Source organism: Mandrillus leucophaeus, unplaced genomic scaffold (genome assembly GCF_000951045.1).
Source record: "Mandrillus leucophaeus isolate KB7577 unplaced genomic scaffold, Mleu.le_1.0 Scaffold36, whole genome shotgun sequence".
NCBI classification, from domain to species: Eukaryota; Metazoa; Chordata; class Mammalia; order Primates; family Cercopithecidae; genus Mandrillus; species Mandrillus leucophaeus.
Window position 1 is genome coordinate 6,992,072 of NW_012103809.1, and position 7,117 is coordinate 6,999,188.

The 7,117-nt window shown below is 44.1% G+C and overlaps 1 protein-coding gene across 3 annotated transcripts in view; it reads right to left on the reverse strand.

Moving 5' to 3' along the window:
• Positions 1–7,117, reverse strand: part of GFOD1 (glucose-fructose oxidoreductase domain containing 1) — a 155,099-nt gene that overhangs the window by 3,272 nt on the left and 144,710 nt on the right. The window lies entirely within an intron of this gene.

Below are 7,117 nucleotides of genomic sequence, written 5' to 3' on the forward strand. Positions count from 1 at the left end.
CCATGAATTACTTAATTTTAATGTTAAACGTCTGGGTCTCCAATTTTTTTTTTTTTTTTTGTTAAGAGACAGGGGTCTCCTTATATTGCTCAGGTTGGTCTCAAATTCCTGGTCTTAAGTGGTCCCCTACCCCCTAAATCCCCAAAGTGCTGGGATTACAGGTGTCCTGGTCCCAAAAGGCCATGAATTACTTAATTTTAATGTTAAACGTCTGATATTGATTTAAATAGAAAGATTTATTTTAAGATATTTAAGTAATCTATATTTTAGAAATGTTTAACAATATTTGCTAAGGTAGTATAAAATGCTTCATTTTATAGTTTATGTATATAAATCTATAACATTTTAAACAGAAATAGATTTTGCTTTTATATTATTTAAATACAAAATATAAGATAGTACTATTAAAGTATATGATATAATCTTTTTACATATAAAATATATCATTACAGTTATCTTATATATAAAATGTTTTATATGTTGTATTTTACATTTAAAATATCATTTTTAGTAAAAATATATTATTATTAAAAATCACATAGTGAAAGGAGAAGAGTATCTGTATTTGGAAGAATCAGAATACATAAGCTTAAATCCTAGCCAAGGTGAGTCTAATTAAGTGTGAAGAATTTCTTAATGATACCCTTTGAAGGTCTAAGCTTTTGGCTGACGTCTTCCCCTCTCTGCCCCCGACGATTCCCCAGGATTGTATTTTGAGCATTATCGTGCTTGTTTATTTTGCATTCCGGATTAGGGCTGGCAGTGGTCACAGATGTGTTTGTTTAAAGTTTTTCTTTTCCTATAAAGAGCGGATATTACCTAAATCTGAGGAGTTGGCAGTGCCTGTTTCCTCCCCGACCCCCATCTGCTTCAGGGTGGGGTGTGTTGCTTTTGGCCAGTGGAGGTCAGGCCAAATAAGAATTCCTCTTACGTGATGACTGTAATGTGTGTATAAATTACAGGGAGACCAAAGTGCCTCTCTGAACCCTTTAGGAGACTAAGTGGTTCTGGGTCTGGGGAAAACAAAGGATCAAAGGAAAAGAGAGTGACAGGGAAATGAGAAAGAGATTTAGTCCATGGAAGCCGAGAGTCAAGGAAGAAGAAAAACAACTCGGCTAGACCTGGAGAAACGGCCGACTTGAGGGCAAAAAAAAAAAAAAAAAGGACACAGATTTCTTAGCAAGTCAGATAAAATAGACGCTAGGCGAAAAGACTTGGGAGTCAAAGCACCTGTCCTGGGGCAGGTCTCTGTGGTCTAGGCACGCTCACCCATAGACCCGCTAAAGGAGACCTGGGCACTCCAGTCACAGATGTGGGAGAGACTTCAAGAGAAATGGGGTGATGAGACACACCCCACCCTATCCCACTTGTCCTGACTATAGCCACTCAGTTGCCAAAATCCACGAACCCTCACAACATGCTGAGCTAAGATGGGGTTTTATAGAAGTTGTGCGATTGCAGATGTCTGTCCAGGGCCACGGCCTGGCACATGGCTTTCTCATTTTCCCACTGCAAGAGCTAGCCACATCCTAGAAATGGTCAGTGCAGATTGGAGAAAGGAAATACAAATGATGGCTGTCAGTTTCCATGTGCACATCCAGTTCTGGCCCTGAGCGAAAAGCCCGGAGCCTACAGAATGACCACACCTCCTTGCCTTTTCTTCTATGTTGGCAAAGCTGGGCTGGTCCCCTTGATGGGCATGAAATAGCAGTGAGAAGCTCTTTTAATGCTTAGCAACCGGGTGAGGACTGAGGCTCCGGCAGAGAGATGAGATAACATTGGTTTGTATCACCAAAAGTGTCACACACCCGTGTAACACTATGTTCTGACAACATGATCCTGTAGGCATGAAGCTCATCTAAAACCGGCTCATGCTACCAGGAACAGATTTATATGTAAATGGAGTGGTAGGTCACTGCAGGGACAGGTGACAAATACTGCCAAAATCTGCCTCACAGCCATTGGTATAGGCTCTGGCCTCTGCTACACTCTACCTCAAGGTCCCCAAAAGCAGGACCCTGACTGCCATCTCCTCAGTATACGCTATTGGTCATATTAATGGTACTTAAGAAAAGTTTTTTTATTTTTTTATATTATAAAAACTATAAAATAAAATAATAAAAGAAGAAAAGAATAATTAGAGATAAATGATCCACACCTCTTCCCTACACACCCAAAATAATGATTGCATGGAATTCTTTGCAGCTCCATAGATAAAAAGATTCTGATGAAAGCTTCAGAAAATGTAACATGAACATGACATGATACACAAAAATGCAACTCCATCCCTAGACTCCCGTGTGGATTCCCCAGGGATCTGAGATACAGACGTCTCTTTAGGCTATTTATTAGGTTGGTGCAAAAGTAATTGCGATTTTGCCATTAAAAGTTATTGTGGTGTCCTCTTTTTAATGGTAAAACGGCAATTACTTTTGCAGCAACCTAATACATATGATACGGCTCCACATCATATAGTAAGGTCCTCGAGATAAGGGCTGGGTCTTTTAATGCTTAAGTCTCCATTAATACCCACAGCACCTTGTGGTGCATCCAATGTGCAGGAGGAACCCAGCAAACCTTGTTGCCTGCCCCACCTCTTTGCCCATAGTCTTTTGCAACATTCACGCTTTACAGACGGGTCTCAGCAACATCTTAACACACAGCATCTTCAAAAGTCAAATGAGACTTCTAGGAATGTATCATAAAGAAATAATCCAATATGCAAGCATGGCATCTTGCCCAAAGATAGTTTTGATTGCATTATTTATTATAGCAAAAAACTGGGAACAGAGGCTGGATGCAGTGGCTTCACGTCCATAATTCCAGAGTTTTGGGAAGATCACTTGAGGCCAGGAGTTTGAGACCAGTCTGGGCAACAGAGCAAGATCGCATTTCTTAAAAAAAGCCAGGTGTGGTGGTGCATGCCTGTAGTCCCAGCTACTCAGGAGGCTGAGGTGGGAGGATCACTTAAGCCCAGGAGTTAAAGGCTACAGTGAGCTATGATTGGGTCACTGCACTCCAGCCTAGGTGACAGTGAGACCTTGTCTCAAAACAAAAAACAAAACAACTGTGAACAACACAAATACACAACAGAAAAAGGGGTAAGTCAACTGTCATGCAGCCATATAATAGAATATTGTGCAAACATAGAAAATGATGCTTATGAAGACCTTTCAATGGCAAGTAAGATGATTATGATGTAATGTTAAATGAGAAGGGCTCTATTCATAGACATATATGATCTCAACTCTCTCTAAAATGACAAAAGGAAAAGAAAAACCCTAGGAGGTTAACTGATTAGTAGGAGTGGTTGGATTAGTAGGATTATGATTGATTTTATTTTCTTCACTATATTTTTCCATATTTTCTAAATTTGGCATTTTATGGTCAGAAAAAATGTTAATTTAAAAAATCCACAAAGAGACAGGAAGATCTTTGAAGGACAGCACTCACAATAATGGGAAAAGGGTTCTCCAAAGTCTAGGGGAGTTGGCAGGTCCCAGCTCTCATGGACCCATCCCAGTTCCTGAGCCCCGAAAAGCTGGTAGAAGGCTCTGCTGACCCTGAAAGCTTCAGAGGTCTGGGCTCTGTTGCCAGGTCTTGTCGCTCCATTTGCTCTAGACCTCTTTATGATTCTTAGTGAAAGCTGTGGAGTCTCTCTCTGAAACATGCAACTCAGACAGATGCACAAAACTCCGCCACAACCTGAAGCCCATGCACGGATCCCCTCCGGTTCTGAGATCCAGGCATCATCGTACATTGCACAGTAACTTCTTAAAGCCTTTGGCACATATTAAGATATGTGGCACAAAAATAAGATAATCCTTCCAGTTCCAAAAGGAACCCAAAATGCAGAGCCCAGGCCTCTGAAGCTTTCAAGGTTCAGGGTCAGCAGAGCCTTCTACCAGCTCTCCGGGGCTCAGGAACTGACTGGGATGGGCCCATGAGAGCTGGAACCTGTCAGCTCCCCTAGACTTTGGAGAACCCTTTTCCCATTATTGTGAGTGCTGCCCTTCAAAGATCTTCCTGTCTCTTTGTGGATTTTTTAAATTAGCATTTTTTTTCTGACCATAAAATGACAAATTTAGAAAATGTGGAAAAATATAGTGAAGAAAAGAAAATCAATCATAATCCTACTAATCCAACCACTCCTACTAATCAGATTGCTAAGCGAAGTTTGTTTTCTCTGCATTCTGGACAGTCTTCCCTTACCCTACCTCTCTCAGGGGGCTTCTGAAAAGCCCACTCTGGGATCCTCAAGATCCTCAGATTCTTTCTTTTTCCCAGCTTTTCCCCACCCAAATATCCTCTATCAAAAGTTTCTTGCTAAAGGAGCATAATTCTAAGTATAGACTTCTAGTCAGACACTGTATGTCTGTGTGTGTGTGCACGTGTGTGTGTGTAGGTGGATTAGTGTGGCACAGAGCATTCCTCTCATCCCTGAAACCACTTGCAATGTAAAGGGAACTTGCATTGTCTGAGTGTGTGGTTGACATACCCCACAATCCTGGGTGTGTCAGATGCCATTCACCGTATGCTGGGATTTCTCCTGAAAAAAGCACACAGATACCTGTTCTGCAAACTGCCTGTCTGTCAGCCTGGGCTTTGGGTTCGGCCTCCAGCAAATACCACAGGTCTTTGATGTCCTCATGACGATCATCTCTCTTAGCATGGTGCCTCTCTCTCCACCCCAGAGAAAGCACCAAAATGGCTCTTTAGAGAAAAGCACTCTGTCTCCATGTAATGTAGGAAATAAGTAGAGGCAGTCTTGCACTCTTCCCTGAGCACGTGGCTATGACATTTCTTTGACTTGATGGTAAATAGATTCTACCAGGGAGACGGAAAATGAGGGGTTCAGGCAGAGGCAGAGGCCCTTTTTTATAAGCCCCTTACCAGCCATGGCTAATTTCCTAATGGGGAAACCTACAAAGGCTTTCCTCCTTTTGCCATGAGAAAAGAATACTGCCCTAGGTCACTCCGCACAGCCTGAGGAGGCCATCTGCACTTTCTCACTCCTGGGTGAACGACTTCCCTGAAAGGACGAGGGAGCCACTTGTCCCATGCTGCATCCACACGCCTCTGGGAGCACCAGGCCAACACACGTTCTTTAGGTCTCAGGTTTACATCCTTTCGTGGCAAAATGTGGTGCCCTCTTTCTAAGGCAAAAGATCAAAAACTTTGGGACTTCAAACAATTTTGGAGACAAAAATCATGCTGCAGAGAATTAGGCAAAGGGACTTGGAACATATGGACTCTATTTCACTCCAGATTAACAGGCAGTGAAAAATGAAAAATATGAAAACAAGAAGTGCCTGAGAAAGTATGTGTTGTGTTTTGCCAAGCCCCAAACATTTCCCGAGTGGTAGGAGAGGTCTGGCAAAGTCCCCTGGTGCTCACAATGATGGTAGAGGAACGGGAGGGGCTTTCTGCGCACATGCGGGTATGATGGATGAGGGTCACTCTGCTGCGTCCATCCAGGACTGCGAGCCATCATGCCATGGCTCCATGCTCAGCTCGCCCCACTGAGGGCCCTGTCCCTGCATCCAGAAATGGCTGTCTTGGAGGGTTGCCACATTTGTCAATGTGAAGCAGTGTGGCCACGGGTGAGTGGCAGAGAGCACAGGGGGACTGGCCTGGGTCTTCTGGGGAGGACTTTACAACTCACCCCACAAAGACCAGGCAGCCCTTTGTGTGAGAACAAAGAGCTAAACCTAGGTCTTCTGGAGGCTTTGGGGCTTGAACCAACTTAAATTTTTAAGACAAGATCCTCTCAGCAGCAAATAAAGCAAAGCTATCTGTCCTTAAAATGGTGGAGCGGAGAGGCACCTTCCGACCTATATCGCTGCGCTGCAGTTAGGAACAAAATGAGATCCGTGGGAAACTTCTGGCGGGTGAGAGTGCTATGTGCAAGGCAGTGTGCCTGCTCTTCATCAGAAGCTTTTAAGTTAAATAATTTCAGAAGGAGCTTTACTGCCCTCCGGAGATCCTTCATAGGGAAATGGAAAATCGGCTCCCTCCGAAGCCTGCTGAATGTGCTCTCTGTAACTGAGCCAAAACATTCACGGCCCTCCTGAGAAATCTGTGCTATAGGGAAGAGTTTCCAGCCCAGAGACCCTAAAGCCCTTCAGGCAGCTGCTCCCCTTACATCCTCCAAGCTCAGGGTCTCCAAGTTGTGGCTGAGTCTCTGCTCCTACCTCAGGACAGATCAGAGCTCTGGTGGGACTGACACTTGATCCAAATGGTGCCCCCACGAGTCTGGGCAAGGGGCTTCCCATTCACACCTCCAGGGAAAGACGGAGCTCTGTTGTCCCACAGAGCAGGCACCTGTTGCTGCCCTTCATCAGGGAAGTTATCCCTGGGTACCTGGAGGATGGCTGACACCTGGCCACCCAGGGCCCAGGGCTGTTCCCTAACATAATCAGCCTGGAACCTCAAGCATCCCTCCCCGTGAGCACGTTTCCAATCACGCACTCCCTGATCTAATCATGGGGGAAATCTCGGAGGCAATGCTACTTTCCCACCGGTTCCTCCCCATCATTCCACTTGTGTTGACAGCCCCTTATCTTCTCGAAGCCAAAACGGATGCTAGTTCTGCAGGCTGGCTTGCAGCTGTCCCAGCAGATTGGCAGAGCCCCTGAAAGAAGTCCCATCAGATACAGCTTCCTATTTTTTCCTCGCATTTGCAGAAGGTAGAGACGGCTTGCTTTGCATTTCAAGTAGGGAACTCATTATCTTCATTTATACTCTGTTCCTTCAACATTTCTGTGCTAGGCACTGGAACCAAAAAATGGGTAAGAAAGATGAATAAGAGCTCACAGTCTAGTAGAGGAGACCAATCAGGAAAGGTGATTATGGGATGCAGATCTCAGAAAGTGATAAACAATGAAACCATGAAGGAAGGGCTGCCCAACCAATTTGGGCATGGAAGAAAGTTTTGCTGGACAGAGAACATTTGAGCTGGGTTCTGAAGCATGCATAGGAGCTTGACTATTCATCATTTAGAAGTTTGGGTCAGGTATAAAAAATGGTCTAAAATAAGATTAATGGTGTTTAATGTGGAATCGGGAAACTGCTAATACTGGACTGTTTATAAAAACTGTTGTGTGTATGACTGGGC